Here is a 26,321-nt window from a genome sequence, read left to right as displayed (position 1 = left end):
AGGAAACAGAGCTTTAACTCACGGTTCTAGTGGCTGCTGGTTCTTTAGCCTTTGGCCTAGTTGAGATTAATTGAGATATGCTGATTTGCGAATTGTGCTTGCTTGATAGTCCGGAACTAAGAGAGAATTTAGAGACTACATTCACTTATATACTAGGGGGGCTGGACTAATCCCATTGGTTGCAAATCCTGTAGGTCCTGAACCCAGAGAACTCTGGGTACATCACATGACCCAGGAAGGTCCTAAACATTTGTACAACCATTATAATATATCACGTCCTATACATTTGTACACTATACAGAAATACATTTCTATGAGGCGACCAAGGGGCAAGCCCTGCAGGAGAGCCCAGTGGAATGGAGGGACTCTAGCTGAGGGGACTTTGAACAGGGATAGGACAAGGTCCTGTACCGGGACACCTCATTATTAAAGTAGTAAAAAAAAAATTCTATATTTTAAAAAAAACAACAACTTTACTTTCCTTTTTTGCCCTCACTTTTAAAGTCCCCCATAGGGGGCTTCTATAAGCAATCATTTCAGTGCTTATTAAATTCAACACATTGGCCCAGATTTATCAAATTGTGTGAGAAAAAAAAAATAGAGTGATTTTCCCACAGCAACTAATCACGGCTCAGCTTTCACTTTACCAGAGCTCGTTATCTGAGCTGTGATTGGTCACTGTGGGGGAAAACTCTCCACTTTCTCTCACAGTTTGATAGATCTGGGCCATTGGCCCTGAACTACTAAGAGTGGAGTGTAGTTTTCTTTGTGGGCTTTCATTCCCGAAATTTTTTCCCCCATGGTACTTACTAAGGTTTCCCTATGTTTTGCACATTTCCCTACATTTTCCTTTTTTTTTTTTTTTACAACTGCTCTGAGCTGTCCGGTTTTTCAGAGCTCAAATCCATCATATTTAACCCCTTAAGGACCCAGCCCATTTATACCTTAAAGGGGTACTCTGCCCCTGGCATCTTATTCCCTATCAAAGGATAAGGGATAAGATGTTAGATCGTCGCGGTCCCGCTGCTGGAGACCCCGGGGATCGCCGCTGCGGCACCCCGCCATCATTACTGCACAGAGCGAGTTCGCTCTGTGCGTAATGACGGGCGATACAGGGGCCGGAGCAGCGTGACATCATGGCTCCGCCGCCCTCATGAAATCATGGCCCGTCCCCTTAATGCAAGTCTATGGAAGGGGGCGTGACGACCACCACGCTCCCTCCCATAGACTTGTATTGACGGGGCGGGCCGTGACGTCACGAGGGGCGGAGCCGTGACGTAACGATGCTCCGGCCCCTGTATTGCCCGTCATTACGTGCAGAGCGATCTTGCTCTGCGCAGTAATGATAGCGGGGTGCTGCAGCAGCGATCCCCGGGGTCCCCAGCAGCGGGACTCCGGCAATCTGTCATCTTATCCCCTATCCTTTGGATAGGGGATAAGATGTCTAGGGGCGGAGTACCCCTTTAATCTCTTCAGGACGTGGGGCGTATGCATACACCCTGCATGCATAGTCCTTAAGGACATATGCATACGCCCGTCGGAATTCCGATCCCCGCCGCTAGCCGGTAGGGGGAATGGACTGGGATGCCTGCTGGAATCATTCAGCAAGCATCCTGGCCCATCCTGAGACCCCCCCCCCCCCCCCCATGTCGGAGATCGCAGAAAATCACATGTCGATTCAGACATGCGTTTTTCTGTTATTCCGGGCTAATCGGGTCTCTGGTGACCCGATCACCCGGAAAATAGGGATGATCGGAGCTGTCAGTGACAGCCCCGATCATCCTGAGGGATAGGAGCAAGGTCGCAGTGCTGCGATCTCCTCCTATCCCCTGCCATTAGTCTGAAATTAATTCTGACCAATGGCAGCGCAGGACAGTGGGTTGCCATGGAAACCCGCCGTTCTGCATACCCCTGGATGGCGGGCAGAACGGGGGGAGAAGATGGAGGCCTGGAAACCTGCAAAGAAGATGGTGTGGGGACCTCTGATCACCGGAGACATCAGCAGAGATCACGGTGCAGGTAGGGAAGCGACGGTGGGTGGGGGGTGAAGAAAGTTGCAGTAAAGCAATCTTTACTGTGGCAACCACTAGGAAGGCCGAACTGCAACTCCCAGCATGCCCAAACAGCCAAAGGCTGTCTGGGCATGCTGGGAGTTGTAGTTTTGCAACATCTGGAGGGTCACAGTTTGGAGACCACTATTACAGTGGTGCCCAAATGGTAGCCCTCCAGATGTTGCCAAACTACAACTCCCAGCATGCCTAGACTGCCCAGGCATGCTGGGAGTTGTAGTTCTGTAACATCTGTCCCTTCAGATTTTGCAATTTTCATGAAATTTTTGAAAATTACTACTCTACTTTGAAGCCCTCTAATATTTTCAAAAAGTTAAAATATGTCCACTTTATGATGCCAACATAAAGTGGACATATTGTATTTGTGAATAAAAATTAAATGTAATTGGAATATCCATTTTCCTTACAAGCAGAGAGCTTCAAAGTTAGAAAAATGCTAAATTTTCATGACATTTTGGGATTTTTCACCAAAAAAGGATGCAAGTAACGATGAAAATTTACCACCAAAATAAAAGTAGAATATGTCACCAAAAAACAATCTCAGAATCTGAATATTCGGTAAAAGCGTTTTAGAGTTATTAATGCGTAAAGTGACAGTGGTCAGAATTGCAAAAAAAGGCCTCCGTCCTTAAGGTGAAAAAGGGCTGCGTCCTTAAGGGGTTAAGGACCCAGCCATTTTTTGCACATCTGACCACTGTCACTTTAAACATTAATAACTCTGGGATGCTTTTACTTTTCATTCTGATTCAGAGATTGTTTTTTTGTGACATATTCTACTTTATGTTAGTGGTAAAATACTCGCATCATTTCTTGGTGAAAAATTCCAAAATCTGATGAAAAAAATTGAAAATTTTGCTTTTTTTCACTTTGAAGCTCTCTGCTTATGAGGAAAACGAATATTCCAAATAAATTATATATTGATTCACATATACAATATGTCTACTTTATGTTTGAATCATAAAGTTGTTTTTACTTTTGGAAGACATCAGAGGGCTTCAAAGTATAGCAGCAATTTTCCAATTTTTCACAACATTTTCAAAATCTAAATTTTTCAGGGACCAGTTCAGTTTTGAAGTGGATTTGAAGGGCCTTCATATTAGAAATTCCCCAAAAGTGACCCCATTATAAAAACTGCACCCCTCAAAGAATTCAAAATGACATTCAGAAAGTGTGTTAACCCTTTAGGTGTTTCAAAGCAATAGCAGCAAATTGAAGGATGCACTCGCATGTTCTTGTAGAGCCAGTTTTTGAATTTTTACAAGGGGTAAAAGGGGAGAAATTTTCCTAAAATGTGTAACCCAATTTCTCTCGAGTAAGGAAATACCTCATTTGTGTATGTCAAGTGTTCGGCGGGCGCAGTAGAGGGCTCAGAAGGGAAGGAGCGACAATGGGATTTTGGAGAGTGAGTTTTTCTGAAATGGTTTTTGGGGGGCATGTCCCATTTAAGAAGCCCCTATGGTGCCAGAACAGCAAAAAAAACAAAAAAAAAAACACATGGCATACTATTTTGGAAACTACACCCCTCAAGGAACGTAACAAGGGACACAGTGAGCCTTAACACCTCACGTGTTTGACGACTTTTCGTTAAAGTTGGATGTGTAAATTCAAATTTATTATTTTTTTCACTAAAATGCTGGATTTCCCCCAAATTTTACATTTTTACAATGGGTAATAGGGTTACAAATTTGGGGGGGGGGCTTTTCTCCTATCTCTTCTGAGTATGTAAATACCCCATGTGTGGACGTCAAGTGTTCAAAAAGGGGGGGGGGGTGTCATGTCGCATTTAGGAAGCCCCTATGGTGCCAGAACAGTAAAAAATAAAAATAAAAAAAGCACATGGCCTACTATTTTGGAAACTACACTTCTCAAGGAACGTAACAAGGGGTCCAATGAGCCTTAACACCTCACAGGTGTTTGATGACTTTGGATGTGTAAATTAATTTTTTTTACTAAAATGCAGTTTTTTCCCCAAATTTAACATTTTTACAAGGGGTAATAGGATAAAATGCCCCCCAAAATGTGTAACCCCATCTCTTCTGAGTATGGAAATACCCCATGTGTGGACATCAAGTGCACTGCGGACGCACTACAATGTTCAGAAGAGGAGTCACATTTGCAAATTTTGCTGAAATTGGGGGGGGGGGGGGGGGGGGGGGCATGTTGCATTTAGTGCCACAGGGATGTGAAATCCTATCGCCCAACGCCCGGGACATGTAGTTCCGGGCGCCAGGCAGGTGAATCTTTCATAGATTTAGCCCTGTATCGGGCAAGCTGGGACAGACCGACTTCCCCCTTATTATTCTTCAATGCCGGTGTGAGGTGCAGGAGCCGATGCAAGTCTGCACCTCACACCGGCGCTAAGAGTGTATGGAGGGGGCGGCGGCTCCCAGCGGATTTCAGTAGCCGGGGGCCGCTGCTCAGAATACCCGCCCCCCACCGGCATTTCTGTGGTACAGGACTGTTGTTGCTGGGAGCAGATTTGCAGACGTGCACTGCGCAGGCACGCACAAGTTTGCTCTTGAGGTGCCGGCGGGTCTTTATTGGGGGTGAAAAGACAGTTCATGCGGCCTAGCTGCAAGAGGCTGACCGCCCTGGCCCTGACGTTGTTGCGCCGGGACTACAGTTCACTGTCCACTCGTGGCCGGCTCAGGTGAGGAGGCCGAGCATGCAGGCGGTGGGAAGGATGGTTGTATTATGTATGTATGTATGTATATATATGTATGTAATGTATGATTGAGGGGGGGGGTGTATGAGCGGTGTGTGTATGTGTGATGTGGGTATGATGTCTTTATGTGTGATGTGTGTATGATGTCTGTGTATGTAATGTATGATGTAGGTGGGGCAGCGGCAGGTGTATGTATCATGTGTGCATATGTATGGTGGGAGTGTATGTGTGATGTGTATGTGTGTATGTAATGTATGAGGTGGGGGGCAGCGGCGGGTGTATGTATGATGTGTGCATATGTATGGTGTATATGTATGGTGTGAGTGTATGTTTGTATGATGTCTGTGAATGTGTGTATGTAATGTATGATGTAAGGGGGGGCAGCGGCGGGTGTATGTATGATGTGTGCATATGTATGGTGTGAGTGTGTGTGTGATGTGTGTATGGTGTGATGTGTATGTGTGATGTGTGTATGTAATGTATGATGTGGGGGGGGCAGCGGCGAGTGGATGTATGTATGTAGTGTATGATATAGGGGGGCAGTGGCCGGTGTATGCATGTATGTTTTGTACAGGGGTGGACTGACACGTCGGGCACTAGGTCAGTGCCCAAGGGCCTGTGTCTCCTTTGGGGGAAGGGGGGGTGCACTGCTGCCAGTTGTGCTAATTTTTTTAGTGGCTTCTGGCCACCCGCACTAAATTGCATGACCAGAATCCCGCCCCTTCATACTCACCCGCCAACCAAGAGCCCCACGGATATATGCAAACATGCCTGAACCAAAACTACAACTCCCAGCATGTTGCACCGTAACCTAAACTGTAGAACTATAAAGTGCAACATGCTGGGAGTTGTAGTTTTGGTTCAGGTCAGCTGCAAAGCCATAGGCTGCATCAGGGCATGCTGGATGTTGTAGTTACTAACTGTAATTCCCAGTATTCCTTGACACAGCCTATGGCTCTGCAGCTGACACAAAGCAAAACTACAACTTCCAGCATGTTACACAATAACCTTAACTGTACTACTATACAGTGCAACATGCTTCAACACCCACACAACCATAGGCTGTATCAGGGCATGCTGGGTGTTGTAGTTATCTAGTAACTAAATGCAACTTAATTACATATAAATTAGAGTAAACAAAATGCACCACACAAAGTGGAGAAGCAGAACACCGCCCTCCCCAGTAACACAGCGATGTTCACTGTTATCCAATCAAAAGACTCCGTGTATAAGTCCCTCTGAAGACTGAAAAATTGTGATTAAAATATTTTAAAAAGTGCGTATATATGTGAATAAGTCCCTTTCCTAATAAAAGATCTAATAATAAATGGTTCCGATAAAAACTACAGATCACGGCACATAAGATTACCCTCATACATCCCTGTATATGGAGAAATTGGAGTTATAGGGGTCCGATGGGGGGGGGGGGGGGGGGGGGGGCTTGCCTCAGGTGTAAAAGGAGCTACAGCTCTCCCGCCGCTAATAGCCTGGCATGCTGCGATCGCCCTGGCCGCTATTAAACCATTAGATCACCGCTGTCTAATTTGACAGCAGTGTCTAAAGGGATCTTATATCCATCCCTGGTGGTCTAGTGGGGGGGATCGTACTATTTTGGTTGAAATTATTTTATCTACCAGGACAAGTGTAATGTGTTCCACTTTAGCCCCTTGGAGAAGTATTTTTTTTTTTTTTTTCACACCCCTGCGCCAGAACAGAAAAAAAAAAAAAAAATTAGTAAATACATTTCTTTGGAATAAGGACATACCTCATATCTGGACCGGTCACAGAAGAACAGGAGTGCAGTCAGGGGCCTTGAGCTTCGACATCGCTGCCTGTGGAGCCAGAACAGTGGGACCCCCCCCCTCAAGGAGCATTACATGGGGTAATTAATAAACGTTACATGGGGTAAGTTACTAAAATGGGGTACAGTGGGACGTAAAATCATAAAACAGGTTATGTTCCCAGAATGATGACCCAGAGCATAGCCAAAACTAAAAAATATGCCCACCCCAAACCCTATGCTCTGAATCATCATTCTGGGAATCTGATGTGTGTGGCCGTCCCTAACCTGTTGCCTCAAATGCGCACCCGCTCAGGTGGAGAGAGAGCGCTGCGTATTTGAGGCAACATAAAAAGTCCCCAATGATCGTGACTCAGTGACCCATGACCCATTTTTTTTTTTTTTAAATACCCCCAGAGGTCTTATCAGTTTTTTTAACGAAAAATTTTTGGGGAAAATTTGGAATGTACTCTGGACTTGGTACATTGGGGTCAAATTATGGAAAATTAAATTGAAAAGGGAAAATTTAGTACTCCATGGAATTGTGATACTCCCTGAAGCAGTCCTTAATGCAGAGGCCCGGATGATCGGGGCAAGTGTCACATTGAATGGTGGTGTCCTTCCGAATCCCCCTCTTGTGACACACTCTGCATCTTTTCTGGGTTCGTCCCTTCTTTCCAGTGTGGGGGATCTCACCTGGAAAGTGTTGGCCTGGGACGATCCTGGCACCTATATCTCCAGTTTCTTGGGAAGTCCGGCCTGCTCTTTCCCGGTCAGCAAAGATCAGGACCTTTAGGACTTCTTCTTGGAACTGAAGGTATGTCCCTGTGTTGCCAGCGTTCTGGTACAGTACAAAAGCGTTGTACATGGCAACCTGTACCAAGTAGACCGCAACTTTTTTGTACCATACCAGTGTTTTCCGCATGGCGTTATATGGCTTCAGGATTTGATCAGAGAGATCAACTCCCCCCATATACCGATTGTAGTCCAGAATACAATCGGGCTTGAGGACCGTTGTTGTGGTACCTCGCACAGGGACAGGTGAGCTGCCGTTACCATGAATAGTGGTCAGCATAAGGACATCCCTCTTATCCTTATACTTGACCAGCAACAGGTTTTCATAGGTAAGGGCATGGGACTCACCCTTGGGAATAGGTGTCTGGATCAAATTTAGAGGGAGGCCTCTCTGGTTCTTCCGCACGGTCCCACAAGCGGACGTGGATCTGGCGGCAAGGGATGTGAAGAGAGGGATGCTGGTATAAAAGTTGTCCACGTACACGTGGTAACCCTTATCCAGCAATGGGTGCACAAGCTCCCAAACGATTTTCCCGCTAACATCCAGAGTGGGGGAACAATCTGGGGGTTCAATACGGGAATCTCGTCCCTCATACACGATAAACTTGTAAGTGTACCCGGAGGTACTCTCGCAGAGTTTATATAACTTCACGCCATACCGCGCCCGCTTCGAGGGAATATACTGGCGGAAGATGAGTCTCCCCTTAAAACTGATGAGAGACTCATCTACCGAGAGGTCCCTGAGCGGTACATAGGCCTCCAAAAATTTGGCCCCAAAGTGATCGATGACCGGCCTCACTTTGTAAAGCCGGTCATAGGCGAGATCACCTCGGGGTGGACATGCCGCATTATCTGCATAATGCAGGCATTTCCGAATGGCCTCAAACCGCCTCCGTGCCATGGCCATACTGTAAAGCGGGGTCTGATAGAGGACGTCCCCGCTCCAGTAATGACGGACACTTGGTCTTTTGTCCAGGCCCATATGCAGCAAGAGGCCCCAAAATGTCCTCATCTCTGCTGCATCAATGGCGTGCCATTCATTGGGCCTGACCAAAAGCGAATCTGGGTGGTGGGCGATGAACTGCTGGGCGTACAGATTCGTCTGCTCCACCATTAGATTGACAAAACTGTCACTGAAAAAATAACTGAAAGTCAATTTCAGTGAACCCAGCCGTGTCAATCCGGATTCCGGAGTCGCCAACAAACTCCGGAATCCGTGGCTGATAACCCTCTGGGGGTCTCCAGACAGGTTCACCGGAAGGGAGCTCCGGTAAACTTGTCTGGGGGGTCGGACTCCTAGTACGAGCGGCATCACCACTCGCACTAGTACCAGCCACTGGGTTACTATCATGGGGGCTGTGTGGCCTCGCCTGGCGGCGTCTCCGCCGCCGTGCAGGGGACTCATCATCACTGCTAGATGAGGAGGACGATGAAGAACACAGGAATGTTGGATCTTCATCGTCCTCACTGACAGATTCGGAGTCGGAGGCAAGAAAAGCGTATGCCTCCGCTACCGAAAATGCCTGTCGAGCCATCACGTTTTTTCTACGGTGGCGGGGGGGGGGGGGGGGGGGGGGGGCGGTGGGTGTGTGTGTAGGGGGGGAGGGTGTGTGTGTGTGTGTGGGCGGGGGGGGGGGATTATGTAGTGTGTGTGCTTGGTGTAACAATTAGATATAACTGTGTGTGATTAGAAATCACACACCGTTATATAGGGGAGGGGAAAAAAACTGAGGACAAAAAAAATGGGGGGTCAAATGCAGTGCCCTGAACCCCTAATAGGGCCCAGGTCACACTGAAAAAATTACTGTGGACCCTTGGGGACCTATTAGGGGGTCAGGGGGGATTTTTTAAACTTTTTTTATACTCACTCCTACCTTGCCCTGGAGTGTATTCTTTCCCTGCTCTGTCCCTGCAGATCTCCTTCCCTGAGGGGCTCTGACCGCACAGAGGGGGGTCCCTGGCACCCTCGAGCAGCTTTGCCCGCTGACTGAACTCAGTTAACGGGCAGAGCTGCGAGAAGACGCCGTTAACCCCTCCCCTGTCGGCTGCTATTGGCTGGACGATCGTCCAGCCAATAGCAGCGCTCCTGGGGGGGGGGGGGGTGACGAAATCGCCACCTCCCCATAGATACAGTGGGTGATAGGGGGTGTATTGTACACCCCCCGATCACCTTGTATCTCCGGGTCATCGGGTCACACGTGACCCGTATGACCAGAATCCCGGCAGATCGTTGGTGTGAATTCACTAACGATCTGCCGCGATCGCCGACACGGGGGGGTCTGATGACCCCCCTCCGCATTTGCACGGGATGCCTGCTGAATGATTTCAGCAGGCATCCCGGTCCGGTCCCCGCCCGGTGCACGGCAGGGACCGAAATTCCCACGGCGTGTGGATACGCCCTGGATCCTAAAGTACCAGAAAGCCAGGGCGTATCCATACGCCCCAGGTCCTTGTAGGAACATTAGTAAATATGTTTTTGTTTTTTTTCCGAAACTGTCGAGAAACGCCCCATTTCCTCAGAGGCCATGCCCCTTTTTTTGAGGGTTTTGTCAAGCTTTGGATTTTTTTGGGCGCAGACTGTCACACACTGTGTCGCATGCTACACAATTTTATTGGTTAATTGAACAGTTTTATTGGTTTTGAGCTAGTACAGTCTTCAGAAGGCCTCTGGCTGTCATGACAACAGACCTGCTCCCATGACAACAGATTAACTCTTGCATTTTTTTAACCAATGTATATTACTAATATACATATGTTATTTTCTACATAATATAAAAGATTTTTGCTAATGACAGGTACATTTTAAATCAGGTTTTTGTGTTAAAAATTTTTTCAATAATTTTTGGTGTTTTATTAACTTTTTAAACTTTACTGTACTGACTTAAAATACTGACATTTTGCACTTTTCATTCTGGCCACTAAACCTCACTTTTTAGCAGTCTCATCATTATTTTTACAGGCAGGGTCACAATGAAAGGCGGCGCCTGTATATATTTAGGATTAAAGCCCACTTACAATCGGTGAAGGTCACAGCTCACCCTCCCTGTACTGTGCTCTGCACAGGTCACAGAGAATACCTAGAAGGCTTTTCCATAGAAGTCAGAATTAGCAGAACAGAGCAGAAGCTCAAGTATTATGGCTGCCCCCTATATTATTTAGAAAAAAAATTTACAAATCAGAAAACAAATGAATAGGTTTCAATAAGTGTGGAAAAAAGAAAAAAAATCTAGGCGACACACTGCCTTTAACCATGTTCTCTACAGGTTTGGCAAAGGGTTTAGGCAGGACATCATGGAACTATCATGGGCATTGACACCATGTGTCTATAAGAGCATGCTGACTCCATAGAATTTTCCTGTGGCATAGCCTTGGATTTATGCTGCTGTTTGCAGTGCTGTGGAATGGATGAGCATGCCTTCTAGTGGTTAACCCGCATGAGGTTAAAAAAAGCAACCAGGGCCTTAGAGTGATTTAAATCTTACTTATGGTAAATAAAATGTATTGTAGTTTTTGAAAGGAAAACAGTTTAGAAAAAAAATGCTAAAATTCTGAAATAATAAATTATAAAAAAAAATAATAAACTATTATAACATTAAATGTAATCACAGACAGCATTTCATTAAACAAATTTCTCGGTAACTGGACCTTGACAGTATACCGTATATACTAGAGTATAAGCCGACCCAAATATAAGCCGAGGTCCCCTAATTTTACCCCAAAAACCCAGTAAAAGTTATTGACTCGACTATAAGCCCCTGTCATCATCCAGACCCCAGTCATCATCCAGACCCCCGTCATTAACACCCTCATCATCATCACCGCCTGTCATCATCCCCCCCTTCATCATTACCCTGTCATCATCCCACACTCCCCCTTCATCATCACCGCCTGTCATCATCTCCCCCCCCTTCATCACCACCGCCTGTCAATGTCACAGTGGTCTTCAACCTACAGACCTCCAGATGTTTCAAAACTACAACTCCCAGCATGCCCGGACAGCCGTCGGCTGTCCGGGCATGCTGGGAGTTGTAGTTTTGAAACATCTGGAGGTCCGCAGGTTGAAGACCACTGCGGCCTTCGTCATCATCCAGACCCCCCCCCCCCCTTTAGTTTTGTACTCACCTCCCCTCGGTGGGAAGGAAGGGTGAGCTGGTCCAGGCCATCTGTGCTGCAGGGACCATCCGGTGGGGAGGGATAGTTGTTCCGGGCTGTCCATCTTCACCGGGGGGCCTCTTCGCCGTGCTTCGGGCCGGCCCCGGACTAGTGATGTTGCCTTGACGACGACGCACAGGGATGTTGCGCATGAACGACCCTGTGCGTCGTCGTCAAGGCAACATCACTAGTCCGGGGGTGGGGGGTCTGGATGATGACGAAGGCCGCAGTGGTCTTCAACCTGGGGACCTCCAGATGTTTCAAAACTACAACTCCCAGCATGCCTGGACAGTCGACGGCTGCCCGGGCATGCTGGGAGTTGTAGTTTTGAAACATCTGGAGGTCCGCAGGTTGAAGACCACTGAACAGGCGGAGAGTTAACTCGAGTATAAGCTGAAGGGGGTGTTTTCAGCGCGAAAAATCGTGCTTAAAAACTAGGCTTATACTCGAGTATATACGGTAAGCGGCTGAATGAAGCCTTTCACTCTGCTCCTTGAATGAGACAAATAATACTTCAATTCTGTGTTGAATTTGTCTGCAGGTTCTTAAAAAGAATCCACACGTTATTGCGGCAGTGGTGTCTCTATAGCACATCACTCAGAGGTTTGTTTTTCTTAATGTCGTTAGATGTAGGTTATGTAGACATGAATTTTTCTTATTTGGATCCAAGTTATGCTTTTACTAATATTTATCTTAGACAACATATCTGGAAAGTCAGCGAGCTGCTTGCACGGAGCACACTGCGAGCCATTGACAGCCATTTCTCCATCTTTCTGTCATTGCTCATTTTTGGGAGAGATCCAGTAAGGATTGGTGGGAGGACTGCATAGCACACATACGTACATACCTCAGATGATAAAGATTACATATAATGCACAAACAGCAAGCAAAGAATGTGCCGGGTCTATGGGGAATGTACAAACCAACAAATAAATCCGTAAGTAAATGATTGAAACTATGCCGAACCTTCACAGGATAAAGGGTCACCTTGAAAACTCAACTTTTTAAGAACACTAATGTCATAACTATATCCAACTATAAACTGTTCAGGATCCACACACAAAATGACTTATATACCCATACTCCTAGGGTAACAGGACAGGACCACACAACATTACATGTTCCCAATAAAAGCACAAACAGCCATTTAACTGGTGGGGAGGGGGGGGGGGGGGAGATCAGGCAGGTTGAATTGCAACTACCTGATTCTTTTGTTCTTGGTGAGATAAGCCATAGTCAGAGGAGACAGAAGCTTTCCTATACTCTGTTTATTGAAAACACTTGAATGCTAGGCTGTGCCAAATGGTCATGTGTATGTAGGGATAGGAACGATTTACCGTATATACTCGAGTATAAGCCGAGCTTTTCAGCATGATTTTTCGTGCTGAAAACGCCCCCTTGGCTTATACTTGAGTGAACTCTCCGCCTGTCAATCCCTTAATCAGTGGTCTTCAACCTGCGGACCTCCAGAGGTCGCAAAACTACAACTCCCAGCATGCCCGGGCATGCTGGGTGTTGTAGTTTTGAAACCTCTGGAGGTCCGCAGGTTGAATACCACTGCGGCCTTCGTCATCCAGCCCCCCCCCCCTTTTGTTTTGTACTCACCGCCCCTCGGCGGGAAGTTTGGGTGAGCTGGTCCGGGCCATCTATGCTGCAGGGACCGTCCGGTGGGGAGGATTAGTCGTTGCGGGCTGTCTATTTTCACCTCTTCTCCGCTCCGGGCCCAGCCCCAGACGTTCATGCGCAACATCCCTGTGCGTCGTCGTCAAGACAACGTCACTAGTCCGCCGGGGCCCGGAGTGGAGAAGAGCCCCCCCCCCCGGTGAAAATGGACAGCCCCCAACGACTAATCCTCCCCACCAGACGGTCCCTGCAGCATAGATGGCCTGGACCAGCTCACCCTAACTTCCCGCCGCGGGGAGGTGAGTACAAAAGACAAGGGGGGGGGGGGGGCTGGATGATGACAAAGGCTGCAGTTGTCTTCAACCTGCGGACCTCCAGAAGTTTCAAAACTACAACTCCCAGCATGCCCAGAGTTGTAGTTTTGCAACATCTGGAGGTCCGCAGGTTGAAGACCACTGATGAAGGGATTGACAGGCGGTGATGATGAAGGGGGGGGGGATGAATATGGGGGGTCTGGATGATTACATGGGGGGGGGGGGATGATTTATTTCCCACCCTAGGCTTATAGTCGTGTCAATAACTTTTCCTGGGATTTTGGGGTAAAATTAGAGGCCTCGGCTTATATTCGGGTCGGCTTATACTCAAGTATATACAGTATTTATTTATTTCTGCATTAACAAAAAAAAAAAAAAAAATTACATATATAATTATCCCCATCACAACAACAACATATTGTTGTTATTGTTATTACTAAAGTTAGTATATTAAGCAATATAAAAATTGGATGTTTTCTTTCTAGTTCCCATTTGTTACTACTAGAAAGGCCCCCTTAACTTGTGTCACTTATTAAGGGGAGCTGTATTCTTCGTTACGGCTAGGCTTGCACGTCTCCAGTTTCAGCGTGATCACAAATGACATTAGTTCAGCTGACTGCTCTCTCCCGATCCCTCCATATACATGTACACTTGGCTCAGGAACGTGTACATGTACTTTAAATAGGGATAGGGGAGCAATATGCTGGCAGGTGTCTCTGGTGGCGCCTCTGCCTCAGAACAAAAGGATTAGACCTGTTAAAAACCAAAAGGATTGTGCACATTGAATTCCAACATGCTTGATCCTCCTCGCCTTCAAAACATCTGCAATTGGCCCTAATACACAATATACCTTGACAAAAGCAGCAGGTTCGGCCTACAAGTTAACCTCTGCCCAGGCCTGCTTTAGGGGACACTTACATAGTTTATAGTTTATAGCACAGTATTATTTATGCTGCCACATACAAAAATGTCCCCAATATAAAAACACATCAAGTAACTAATAACAGTTTTCATGAGAACTTAAAAAACACCAATTAACATAACACATGTCAAAATGACAACGATAAACCAAAACCTACAAGTGTAGGCTATGGATTAACAGAAGAAATCCCCGACATTTAATATCACCAATGAAGCAGGTGCAAAATCCCAGGAGCAAGAATCAAAAAGGATGAAGCTACCCACACACTACAGAGCTGAAGGCTTGTAGGTCATGGAAAAAAATGCAACAATAACGTGTCTTATGACCAGATTGTACATCCATTGCAGCTTCCAAAACCCCCATCTGGTAGTACGTCGGACCTCCTTTGGTCATCAGACCGCAATTCATCATGACAGATACTACTAGGTGCTGAAATCATCCTGCAGGAATATCGTCCCATGTGGAGGAGATGGCTTCTCACAGTTGCAGGAGATTAGATGGAGGTCCTGACGTACTCTGAACACCCGTTGTATCCCAGACACGCAATAGGATTAAGAACTGGAGAAGGAGTGGGGAAGCAAGGGAAACATGTGGTCATGCTACTGTATATCAATCCATGACTATACAACCATTATAGCAGGGGGCATTGTCCTGCCGAGTGTCCTCCTGTCCTAGAGGAAACAGCTGCCATGATGGCATGACTTTGGCCAGTCACAATGCTTAGGTAAGCCCTATCACCCATCCACAAGCATCATCGGAACCAGTTTGTGCCAAAATAAACATTCCTCACACTATCATGCACCTCAACCAGCCTGAACTGCTGAAACCTGATAGCTGCTTAAAGCAAATTCTGCCCTCCAACAAGCATGGTATAACAGAAATTCGGATTCACCGAACCAGGCCATGAATTCCCAATGCTCAGTGATACAATTTTTGTGCACTTCTGCCCATTGAAACTGGTTTGTCCACTGTTGTAGCCCATCCGTGCAAAGACAATGAGTGGTGTGGTTAAACAAATTAAAGGGGTACTCCACCCCTAGACATCTTATCCCCTATCCGGAGGATAGGGGATAAGATGTCTGATCGCAGGGGTCCCGCAGCTAGGGACCCCCGTGATCTTGGCTGCGGCATCCCAGTCTTCCGTTACGGAGCGAACTTCGCTCTGTGACGGATGACTGGCGATGCAGGGCGGAGGCACTTGACTTCAATGCCAAGCTCGTGACGTGATGGCCATGTCTCCTCAATGCAAGTCTATGGGAGGGGGCATGAAGGACGTCACGCCCCCCCCATAGACTTGCATTGAGGAGGCATGGCCATCACGTCACAAGTGGGGCCTGACCTTGACATTTTAAACGAACGCTAGGTGCATCAGGGAGATCACGCGGGTCCCCAGTAGTGGGACCACCACAATCAGACATCTAATACCCTATCCTTTGGATGGACACCAGTGTTGTATTTGGCTGCAGTTTCCTTGCTGTGCACCTACTTTTCATGAGAACGATTCTTGACACCCTCCTCTGTAAATTTTTACATCTACTGGATCCCCCTTTGCCGGATGTTTTCCCTCTATCACACCATTCTCTGCAAACTCTCAGCAGAAGTTTAAATCTAGGCCCCAGCGAGTCAGCACGGATGACCAGGCCTCGCTCCTAGTTCCTCAGATTACTGGATTTTCCCAATTCTAATATGGATAAAAAAAAAAAAAAACATTGATCCATAAAAAAAAAAAACCTGTTCACCTGTTTTCATGCTGCACTCGGGTCACAGGTCTAATGTCTAAACAGGGACGTTCCAAACATGCGGCTATGTTCACACAGCTTTTTGAGCGGCAATTTTACAGCAATTTTTCAATAAAAGGCTGAAATATCAGACATATTTTCCTTTTTGCCTTTTGGGATGGGAGTTTTTTTTCCTGTATTTTCATAAAGTTTTTGTCTGTAGCAAAAGCTAAATGGCTGTTTCCATCTGGGACGTATTTTCAACCATATTTAAGCTGTCAATAGTTGGAAAAATGCAAACACTATTTTACAGCCATAATAATTCCAACTGTAAAATTAATAACTAATATTAATAAAGTCCATACAATAGAACAGAAAAGGGGGTCAAGCTCATTCATATCAACATGTTCAGACCTCTTGTTGAGTATAAGGTCATGTTCTCATGGCCAAAACGTGCGGGAATGTCCGCTCGGAAAACACCGGAACATTCCGCATATTTGAATATTCCGGTGGGGCGCTAGGACAACTCAGAAATGCACACAGTCTCATAGATGGCAATGCATTTCTGAGTGAAAATTGCAGAAAGAATAGACGTGTATTTTTTCTGCGGATGGCAGAATTGGGATTTGCATCGTGTACACAGAATTCAATGGGACTTTGCTGCAGTGGAATGTTACCGTGGGATTCCGCCGTGTGAACATATCCTAAATATATAGAGGATTTGGATACTGGAACCATCCCACATTGGAAAAAATCCTATTTATTTCTTCAATTTAACTATTTAGCTGAAGACCTACCTAGGACTGGGCAACTTTAGAAACAAGGTCTTCTACAAATGTGCAATAAAATAAAAAATAAAATAAACACGTGACCAAGCATTTCAATCATGGTCATGAATAAGGACCTCCAGATCCAAAATGCATTGACCTTGACACGTTTTTTTTTTTCACATCATGAATCTCCATGTTTGTAAAGTTGTCCAGTCCCAGTTACATTTACAAAAAAGAAAAGTGAATCAAACAGAGCAAATAGTGACATCACTGATACCAGACAAAGTAAATGTACCAAAGCTGCCATGTAAATGAAAGACAACCTTCCTCCTACAATTTTATTTTACAACAGAAGACTACTTGTCCAGCAACTCCAGATATATTCTTATATTAGCAGAAAAACATTTTACATCTATTGCCATTGAAAATCTCTTCCCATTGCTAGGTTATAAGCTGCTGGCAAGTTGCATTGAGACAAAAGCATCCCAAAAATCACAAAAAATATAGATGAGCGAAAAAACTAAACTAACTATTAGTCATTGAGCAGGGTGTGGCCACGTCTACATTCCAGCAGATACTTTATTGTATAAACCAGCAAGTTAATGAGGGGAAGAAATTCCTATTCTCCACATCATACCAGCACCACAATAAAACAATATATCATCATTTACGTATGTATAGATCGGATCCGCACAGCAATGTGGTACAACAGGTGTGTCAGGTGGATGAGCCGCCATGATCACCATTATTATTTCATGCCCTATATAGGGATCAGGCATGACACGTGTGCTAACACCACAGAAGAGACTTTGGAAACCGCCTGAGGGTAACCGTGTAATTTCACAAAATACACATTGAGGGACAATTCTCATTGCTATCTTTGGTAAGAGAGTTCTGAAGTCCACAGTACTTCTGCTCTACAGCCATCACGTACCCTCCCATAGATTTGCATTGAGGGGGCGGGGCGTGACATTGCGCGGGGTCATGATGTCACAATATTCCGGCCCCGTGGTCGTCACTGTCAGGCCCAAGGCCTGTCACGCTGCACACTCGGAGCCTCCAGTGCTGCGGAGAGCTCGCAAAGGTGGGTGCTGAATGACAGATTGCGGGGGTCCCCATCGGTGGGACCCCCAAGATCAGACATCTTATCCCCTATCCTTTGGATAGGGGATAAGATGTATTAGGGATGGAGTACCCCTTTAAAGTCTATAGTGCCTATAGTCCTGCTCGCATATACTGGCGGCGGCATCACATCTTGACACGCTGCCAATATATACAAGCCACGGAAGGTGCAATTGTATGAATAAACCCTTACTGCATACATTCTAAGGAAACTGTATAACAATCCCTGCAGGAGCTGTAAAGGCGGCCATACAGAATATGAGCCAGCTTTCCCTGACACGGATACAAACCAAGTCCTTGTCCTACATACAGCTCTCCTTGGTTATTTTCATGGCTAAGAATGAGTCCAAAACCTAAGAGGAGGAGGATGGTTATTGACCCTGCGGAAGATAATGGTCTATAAGGCTATAAGAATAAATAGCTCAGCAGACTTCATCTTATCTTCTCATAAAAGTATTAAATGGCTATTAAATTCTGTGGGCACTTTAAGAGGGCCACTCCAGCACAACGCTATATTCCCCTCCCAGCATAAGTATGGTGAGGGTATTTGACTCCACTGCTCCCCCTCTTACCAGGCACTCTTTTCTTGGTAGGTCCCCACTTCTTAATGTAACTATAAAACTTGATGAGCATCTCGCGGTAACACTTGCAAAGCTACTTCCATTCCATGATACTTCAGCTCTGTGAATCAGCAATGCAGAAGGGAGCGGAACTGCCTTCCTATTAGGGATCGACCGATATTGTTTTTTTTAGGGCCGATGCCGATAATCGGTGGAGGTTAGGGCCGATAGCCGATAACTTATACCGATATTGCGGTATAAGTTATTGGCTATTTATCCCCCCGCGACACCGCTGCAGATCATTGATTTAAAGGGGGCGCTTTAAATCAATGCACTGCAGTGGCTTTTGCTGTGCCATAGGCCGCAGCCGCCACCCACTTCTCTCCCCCTGCCTGTCCGGGGGTCCTGAGACCTATCACCGCCACTGCCCCCCCCCCCCGACCCACCGCACCGCGACCGCACCGCCCCGGCCCCACTGCCTCCCCCATCCCCGGTTTTATAATTACCTGTTTCTGGGGTCCACTCTACTTCTGGCTCCGGTGGCATCCTCCTGAACTGTCACTGTGCGCACTGACGGTGACGTCACGTCGCGCACGTCACTGCACACAGCGTAACGCAGGACGCAGCAGGAGCAAGAAGTAGCGTGGGCCCGGGAACAGGTAATTATAAAACCGGGGATGGGGGAGGCAATGGGGCCGGGGCAGTGCATTATCGGCAAGGTAATTGCCGATACCGATAATGCCCAAAATCGTGATTATTGGCCGATAATATCGGCCATATCGATAATCGGTCGGTCCCTACTTCCTATTGTGAAAACGGAAATGCCTGGTAAGAGGGGGAGCCGGGCAGCTGTTTACCCTCACCATACTCCTACTGGCAGGGGAATATAGCACTGCGCTGGAGGGTTACTTTACGTATATCCTGGCATTTTTACAAAATTTATAAAAAGTTTATTTTTTATGCTTACCAAAAAAGTCTCTCTTTATGGGAGGATCCATTGAGGGACACGAGATCATGGGTATATCTTGCTGCCACTAAGAGGCTGACACTAGACATACAAAAAGAAAGTTGCCCCCACCTGGCAGGATATACTCCGCCTACTAACCCTGAGCTGATCAGTTTAGTCCCAAAGCAGTAGGACAGGACCGACAGAAAGAAACAAGCAGGTGTCTGAGGAACCAGACAAAAAGGAACCTAAAACAACCTCGGACAGAAAACCAAACCACTGTAACAAACACAAATGGGTGGGTGCCGTGTCCTCCAGTGGATCCTGCGAGAAAGAGATTTTACGGTAAGCATAAAAAAAAAAAATCTACTTTTCTCGGTCAGCTCCATTGGGGGACACAGACAGTGGGACATACCAAAGAAGTCCCCGGGATGGGAGAAATAGCCAATTCAGAATCAGGCAGAGGACTGAGCCACTGCCGCCTGCAACACAAACCAGAAAGTCAGCGGACACAAAAGTGTACACCTGGTAGAATTTGGTGAAGGTGTGTCTGGACGACCATGTGGCCGCCTTACAGACTTGTAAAGCCGAAGCCCTATTGTGTAGCGCCCGAGAAGCCCCAACGGAACGCATGGAATGTGCTGTAACCCGAAAAGGTGGGACCTTCCCTTTACAACGGTACAATTCCGAGATGGCAGAATGGATCCACCGCAAAATGGTCGCCTTGGAAGCCCCTTGCAACGACCCTCCGGAAACACAATGAAGGAGTCACACTGCCAAAAGGAGGAAGTGACGGAAAGATAGATCCGGACAGCTCGAACAACATCCAGACAATGTAGGGAATGTTCCTTAGAGTTGTACGGAGCCGGACAAAAGGAAGGAACAACGATCTCATTCACGTGAAAGGAGGAAACTACCTTGGGCAAGAGGGAGGAAGAAGGTCAAAAAACAACCTGGTCTTGATGAAGGACCAAGAATGGAGAGTGACAAGAGAGCCGCCAGCTCGGAGACCCTACTAATTGAGGTAAATTGCAATGAGGAAGGAGACCTTCCACAAAAGGATGCTAAGAGAAGTGTCCCGGAGAGGTTCGAACGGAGCCTCCCTCAAAGCGCCAAGTACCAAGTTGAGATCCCAAGGAGGAGTGGGAGAGTTGGATGCCAACGGCCGCTGAAACAGAACAGAAAGAGTCGACACTTGACCCTTAAGAGAGCTGAGTGCAAAGCGCTAATGCAGGCCGGATTGCGAGAAGGCAAGGAGGCTTGGAAAAGAAAAGATAACGGGAGAAACGGACTGTGCCTCGCACCACCGGAAATATGCACACCAAGTGCGATGGTAAACCCTAGCAGAAGAGTGCTTACGAGCCGGAAGGATGGCATGAATCACCCTGGGAGAAAACCCTCGAGCGCTCAAAACCGCGGTTTCAACCACCACGCCGTCAAACGCAGCGACAGTAATTTGGGGTAGCAGAGAGGACTCTGGGAGAGCAGATCGGGACGAACTGGAAGACGCAGAGGTACGTCGGCGATCAGCCGAATTACGCCATCGTACAAAGCACGTCTGGGCCAGTCTGGCGGCAACGCCCTCTGCCTAGAGTTTTCTCAGAACCTGGGCAGTAGAAGGAGGATAAGGAAGAAAGCGGAAAGGAAGGCTGAAGGATGGCCAAGGGATCACGAGTGTGTCCACTGCCAGAGTCAGAGGGTCGCGAGACTTTGCGACAAAGCAAGGAACCCATCTGTTGTGGCGAGACGAGATCCACGTCCGGAGATTACCAAAGATTGCAGATCTGCGCAAACCTCTCCGGATGAAGAGACCACTCCCCTGGATCCGCTTCCCAATTCTCCACTCCCGGAATGTGGATCGCCCACATGGAGGGAACTCGAGTCTCGGCCCAGAGAAGAATCCTGGAGACCTCCTCCAACACCGAGCGACTGCGTGTGCTGCCCTGGCGATTGATATACGCCACCGCCATGATGTTGTCTGACTGGATTCGAACAGACTACCCTGTAGGAGCATCTCCCAATGGAGGAGGCAAAGAAAAATGGCACAGATCTCCAGAAGATTGATGGGGAGGCGCACCGACTGAGAGGACCAGCGACCCTGGACAGATAGATCCCAAAACACACCTCCCCAATCCAGGAGACTCGCATCGGTCGTGACAACCTGCTAGTGGAGGGGGAGAAACGACCACCCCTGGAGAAGAAGAGGAGAGTGGAGCCACCACATATAAGACAGACGAACTGAGGGGGGCAGGAGAATCAGGTGTTCCAGAGTGGAGGATGGCCAGCTGGAGGGGACGACATTGGAACTGGGCGCCGCTTGTCCAACAGAAGACGAACTTGGGCAGGCGCCGTGTCGAAACGGAGACCTAGAAAGACAAGGGACTGAGGAAAGAAACTCCCCCTTATCCATGGACGCGACCACCGAGCGGAGGGAATTAATGCAGAAATGGCACAGGAGCAGGTGGTGGTTGAGCAGTTTGAGGTGAAGAATGGGGCGGGTAGAGCCCCCTTTCTTGGGAAAGACAAAAAGATTCAAGTAGAACCCCAAAAAACGTTCCCCTGGTGGAACCAGAACAATCACTCACTGAGCGAGGAGGGTACATAAAGCGACCTGAAAGGCCGCCGCCAAAGAAAGGGAACGAGGAGGGTGGGATCGGAAGAAGCGATCACGTGGAAAAGAAGTGAACTCTATCCGGTAACCATCGGAGACGATGTCCCGAACCCAGGAGTCCTGAACCTGTGCTAGCCAAACGTCCCTGAAAAGAGACAGACATCCTCCCAACCGAGAAGAGGACACGGGTGGGGGCGTCCCTTCAGGAGGAGGGAGGCTTAAGGTTACCGGACTTTGCCGCGAAACAGCCAGAACGGTTGTCTGACTTCCAGGAAGGACGTGCCTTGAAGGAGGGAGATTTGCACGATTGGGAGGGCGCCTGCTTGGGAGGACGACCCGAGGGAAAAGGGCCGAAAGGATGCAGTCTTCCGACACGGACCGGAGTGGCGAGGTTTGTTCTGCGGCAGCAGAGAGCTTTTGCCTCCAGTAGCTTCGGATATGATCTCGTCCAGGCGCTTCCCAAAGAGCCAAATACCAGAGAAAGGCAACTCAGTGAGGGATTTCTTCAAAGCAGCATCAGCGTCCCATGCCTTCAGCCACATGGAGCGACAAATCGCAACCAAGTTACCTGAGGCAAAGGGCTGCCGAACAGAGAAAGTCCCCGGCCTGAGAGAGTTGACGAGAGAGGTCCGCCAAGTCCTCCCGAGGGGCACCTGACAGGATGCCTTGGCGAAGCTGAGAAGCTCAAACCGAAACAGCCTTGGACACCCAGGCGGAAGCAAAGGTAGGTACCAAAGACAAACCTGCCGCTTCAAAGGCAAACTTTGCCAGGTTCTCGATCTTCTTGTCCGCCGGATCCTTAAAAAGGAAGCTGCGTCCGCTAAAGGCAAAGTAGTAGATTTGGACAGACTAGAGACTGGAGGATCTACTGCCAGTGGCGTTGTCCACTTGGAAACCAGATCCTGAGAGATGGAAAATTGAGCTTGAATCTTCTCGGGCCCCTAAAATAGTTTGTCCGGATGCTTCTAAGCTGCGTCCAGCAAGGTGTCAAATTCAGCATGAGAACTGATCCGCAGGTTCTTGTGTCCTCGAAGTGAAAAGTGTCCCTGATGGCTGACACCAAGCTGTCCACCATATCAGATATGGCAGAGTGGTCCTCGTGATCTGAGGTGGATCTCGACCAGTCATCAGATACTTCCCTGGGAGAGTGGGAGCATGCGGAGGTAGCCTTAGACTGAGGCCTATTAGACCTTGAACGAGGGGTCAGGGATCTGGGATGGTCACCAGGGAAGCAGCCCCTAGAGTGGGGGTGCTGCCGGCAAGCTGGTGAAGAAGATGATCCTCGTGATCTACGGAAAGAATGTCTATCCTGATTACGCGACTCTGGAGAAGAGCCTGATGAAAGCACTTTAGGGAGCTTGTGAGAGCACTGAAAGTGGGGGTCAGGAGAGACTTAGCGGGACTCCCTGGGTGTTATGCGCAGGGAAGATCTGGAGACCCTAGACAGGTCACAGATTGACTGAGAAAGGGAAGAAACCCACTCTGGGGGAGGAGCGGACACCGCACATTCCAGAAGGACATCCTGAGAAGCAGGCACAGGAGGGATGGTGCGTGTGTTGGAGCAGGCAGAACAGGTGGATTCAGTGGAACCACTGGGCATTTTGGTCTTGCAGCCTATGCAAAAGTAGTAGGTGACTAAGGCTGCGGTTGCCTGTCTGGGGGGAGGTTGGGGTCTGGGGTCAGACATAAGTGCTAGTAAGAAAGAAGTCAGCAAATAAAATGGAGCAATCGCACCCATGTCCTGTGTCCCGTGGCTGGAGCTGGGAAGCAGGCTGTAGGGAGAGGTTTCCCCACTACCCCCCGGCATGTGCAGAGAGAGAGCCCGGCACTGTACCCTGACCCCATATAGAAAAGAAAAATACAGGGAGTGTATACCCATGGAAAATCCCCCTGGAGTCCCCCCGAAAAAGTCAGGTGAAGGAATGCTGAGGGGAAAAGGGGGGGGGGAGAGAACATACTCACCCTATTCCGCCATATTCACCTAAGACTTCTTCGGCCAGCTATGGTAACCTGCATCATATCAGGCTGAAATAGTGGGACGAGCAGGGAAGGTAGGGGGGACCTGGACCCAAAAGGTACAACCACAGGCATGGCGGGAAGGGGTTAATGGTGCATACTCTATGCTCCGTGCTCCTGGGAAACAGGTGGCGCCGTGCTCCTGGACTCCCACCTAAAAACAAGAAAATAAAAAAGGAGAAAAGAACCTACAAACAGGCCCTAGCTATAAAATAAAAAGACTAGGTCTGGAGAACTTCAGACCTGTGTCTGCCTCCTACCGACACTAAGCTAAAACTGATTAGCTCAGGGTTAGTAGGCAGGGTTTATCCTGCCAGAAGGGGCAGACTTTCTTTTTGTATGCCTAGTGTCAGCCTCCTAATGTCAGCAAGATATACCCACGGTCTCTGTGATCCACCAATGGAGCCGACCAAGAAACAAGAATCCCGGCCTAGACTTATGTCACGTATGTTTAAAAGCATACACCTAGTTGTGACATATTTATGCAATAACTTATGATAATTTGATTAATTTGCTACAGGTAGACAAGCAAAGAACAGGCACTTTGGCAAACAGCATCATAAACGCCACAAATTAGGAAATTCCCCCATTGAGACAAAAACTTTAAGTGGCAAGATTACTAGTAGTGAAGAGAGTACCTATTGTCAGCACCATGAAGCGAGATTATAAGCAAATCTATAAAATGTACCTGATACATAATCTTCTAATACAGACTATGCATGGCCATATATGACACCAAGAACATCATGCATATCCCAAATCTTCCACAATCTACTTGCTTTACGAAGCTCTGTGATAGAGCAATAGACACTCAATGTGCCACGTATGGCCCCATAGTATGGAAAAATTGTCCTTTAGAAGCAATGCAGGGTCTAACCTACCAGTAGGGCTGCAAATATTTATCAATAATATTATTGATAATGCAATGGAAGTTGTTGACTATTTCAATAATCAATGAAATCAGTTGTTTGGGGGCATGGCCTAGTAACACAGTAGTCCTATTTTTGCTACCTTTTAGCCCCTAAGTCTGCCCCTACATGTCCATCTCCATCTCCCCTTACCCTCCTGTGCCTTTTTCAAGATGCTGCCAGGGTGCGACATCTGCAGCACTGAGACCGCGGCCTGAGGTGCTGACAAGAAAACTCAGATCCTGACATTGCAGGAGCTCTCATCTGGCCAGCAGCTCTGTTCTCCCTCCTACCTGCTGTGAGATCTTTCTGGTGCAGGATAATGGCTATCACTAAGGTCTGTGAACTGCTCCCCCCCCTGCAGTGAGGCTCCTAGGTTAAAGGTGTTATCCACCATAAGGTGATTGTAATATGCACCTGGCAGACAGTAATGGACATGCTTAGGAAGGATCTGCGCTTGTCTTGGGGCTAAATGGCTATGTTGTGAGATTACCATAACACTGTGGCTAGCTTTTTGTGAACTGCTATTTCCTTTTTGACACTTATTTTTTTTACTACAAATCCCATAATTCCATTTTCCTCCCTCCCTCACATCAGCCGCCAAGCCTCAAACCCCCCCCCCCCCCCATTGAAACATAAATGAGCTGCATCCATTCAAAGACCTGTGGTTCTCAATCAGGGTGCCTACAGCTGTTGCATTAGTTGCAGATTGATCCCTCCACCCATTGAAGCAGGAAAAATCTGAGACAACAGTCATTTTTTATGCTGATAAAAATAAAAATTGGAGTGAAAATCACAGAAGAATTGTGAGAAAACCGTCACACACAGGTACAGACACTATATTATGAACTACACTGACTTTACAGCCCCTGTAGCATAGTCAAATAAAAAAAAAAATCCTGGAATACCCCTTTAACCTTTCAGGTGCTGTTGCCTCTCTTTTCTCCCTGTTAACCCTTCAGTTTCTGTGTCTTCACTCTAAGACTATGTTGACATGTCGGAATGTCCGCACGGAATATGTCTGTGCGGACACTGCGGGGTGCCAGCATAATATTCTGCTGCTAGGACCACACAAGAACGCGTCGTCTCATAGACTGCTATGCATTCCGTGCATGCATGAACGTGTTCCGCAAATATAACTGACTTGTCTATTCTTTCTGCGGAGGCCAAAATCTGAACTTCCAAGCAGAGGTTTCTGTCGGGGAATTTCCGCCATGTGCATGGTGCAGATTAATCCCATTGAAATCAATCAATGGGACTCTGCTGCAACTGAATATCTGAGTGGAATTTTTCTGCCAGATTCCGCTTGAAAATTCTGATGCGTGAAAGATTACCTAAGGGTAAAGCTCA

At 47.4% G+C, this 26,321-nt stretch overlaps 1 protein-coding gene across 12 annotated transcripts in view; it reads right to left on the bottom strand.

Annotated features, from left to right (window-relative positions):
- RAF1 (Raf-1 proto-oncogene, serine/threonine kinase) overlaps positions 1-26,321 on the bottom strand; it is a 148,835-nt gene that overhangs the window by 68,368 nt on the left and 54,146 nt on the right. For 2 of the 12 annotated variants that reach the window (XM_056524243.1, XM_056524246.1), the window contains exon 1: positions 9,184-9,358. The exons of 8 other annotated variants lie outside the window; for them this stretch is intronic. The gene's annotated coding sequence lies outside the window, so the exon portion shown is untranslated. Of the gene's footprint in view, positions 1-6,499; positions 6,696-9,183; positions 9,359-26,321 lie in introns of those variants that run through there. 2 more of the 12 variants (XM_056524242.1, XM_056524245.1) reach the window with 1 other exon arrangement.

This window comes from Hyla sarda, chromosome 6 (assembly GCF_029499605.1).
Source record: "Hyla sarda isolate aHylSar1 chromosome 6, aHylSar1.hap1, whole genome shotgun sequence".
NCBI lineage: Eukaryota > Metazoa > Chordata > Amphibia > Anura > Hylidae > Hyla > Hyla sarda.
This window is presented reverse-complemented; position numbering and strand designations above follow the sequence as displayed.